The following is a 1,886-nucleotide window of genomic DNA, read 5'->3' on the forward strand; positions in this document are numbered from 1 at the left end:
CGTTCCCGGGGCTCCGCGGGTGTCCTACCGTGCCCACGTCGCCATGTCTCACTGAATAAAGAGAGTCAAGACGTGGTGCCCGGGGACGGATTTCGCTGTCTAAACATGGTAGCGCTAGGCCAGGAAGACCGCCGGGACCCGCGTGCACTCACAAGTTGTTCTGCGCGTGGGCGGCAGTATCAGACCGGGGCGCCCAAACGCTCCCCGGCTAAAGTTCATCCAGACACGCGCCCACATTGTGCGGACAAACTCCACCAATTGGCCGGTCACGCGGTGCCTATCGGTCGGCCTCGAAGACCGAGATTGTGTCGGTTGCGCATACCCAGGAGGGGTCGTAACTATGCCACCCTGAAAATAGCCAAATGCCTCGTCATCTAACTAGTGACGTGCATGAATGGATGAACGAGATTCCCACTGTCCCTATCTACTATCCAGCGAAACCACAGCCAAGGGAACGGGCTTGGCGGAATCAGCGGGGAAAGAAGACCCTTTTGAGCTTGACTCTAGCCCGACTCTGTGAAGGGACTTGAGAGGCGTAGAATAAGTGGGAGGCCCGCCGGGGCCCGCGACGTCCGGCCCCGCGAGCGGTGCTTGGCGCGCGGCGTCGCCGATGCGGAGCCGCCGGTGAAATACCACTACTCTTACCGTTCCTTTACTAACCCGGTGAGACGGGAAGTGCGGGGCCCCTGGTCGGGGGGTCCCGCGTTTCTGGTGCGAAGCCCAGGGGTCGGCCGCGCGAGGCGCGCGTCTTAACCGGCGCGCGTCACGTCGGACAGCGACCCGGGTGACCCGCTCCGGGGACAGTTCCGGGCGGGGAGTTTGACTGGGGCGGTACGCCTGTCAAACGGTAACGCAGGTGTCCTAAGGCGAGCTCAGGGAGGACGGAAACCTCCCGTGGAGCAGAAGGGCGAAAGCTCGCTTGATCTTGATTTTCAGTACGAATACAGACCGTGAAAGCGTGGACTCGCGATCCTTTTGACTTTTTGGGTTTTAAGCAAGAGGTGTCAGAAAAGTTACCACAGGGATAACTGGCTTGTGGCGGCCAAGCGTCCATAGCGACATCGCTTTTTGATCCTTCGATGTCGAAGCAGAATTCGCCAAGCGTTGGATTGTTCACCCACTAACAGGGAACGTGAGCTGGGTTTAGACCGTCGTGGGACAGGTTAGTTTTACCCTACTGATGCTATTGTCGCCGGGACAGCAACCCCGCTCAGTACGAGAGGAACCGCGGGTTCAGACACTTGGCGCGTGCATCTGGCTGAGCAGCCAGCGGCGCGAAGCTACCCTCTGAGGGATTATGGCTGAACGCCTCTAAGTCAGAATCCCTCCTTGGGCACGGCGATACTGTTGCGCGTGGGGCTTCGGCCGGGACAGCGTAACTCTTTCGAGCCGGTGGCCCCCTCCGAGGGCGGCCTCCGGCGCGGTCCTCCGCACGGCATCAGTTTCGAGGGTCGCCCTATGAATCGTGCAGCGCGACCCTCTCCGAGCTTGCCGCTTGCACAGCACGACCTCACCCCTCCCTCACCCTGATCACCCTCACCCCTCCCATCCCTCACCCTCCCATCACCCTCCCCATCCCCCCTCTTTTCCCCTCTCCCCCTCACCCTCACCCTCCCCCTCCCCATCCCCCCTCTTTTCCCCTCTCCCCCGTTCCCCTACCTTCCTGTTAGGGTTGTTCGGGTTAGGGTTCGGGTTGTTAGGGTTCGGGTCGTTAGGGTTAGGGTTAGGGTCGACCCTGAACGAAGACCAAGAACCCTAACAACCCCTGCCATCACCCTGCCATCACCCTCCCATCACCCTGCCATCACCCTCCCATCCCCCTCCCATCACCCTCTCATCACCCTCCCATCACCCTCCCGCTCCCCCATGTGTCTCATGAATTTCCT

The 1,886-nt window shown here is 60.9% G+C and overlaps 1 pseudogene; it reads left to right on the forward strand.

Annotated features, from left to right (window-relative positions):
* The first annotated feature begins 466 nt into the window (after window positions 1-466).
* Window positions 467-1,349, forward strand: LOC144889991 (28S ribosomal RNA; annotated as a pseudogene).
* The last annotated feature ends 537 nt before the right edge of the window (window positions 1,350-1,886 follow it).

The sequence above is a fragment of the Myxine glutinosa genome, chromosome 1 (assembly GCF_964187855.1).
Source record: "Myxine glutinosa chromosome 1, kmMyxGlut1.1, whole genome shotgun sequence".
In the NCBI taxonomy this organism is placed as follows: Eukaryota; Metazoa; Chordata; class Myxini; order Myxiniformes; family Myxinidae; genus Myxine; species Myxine glutinosa.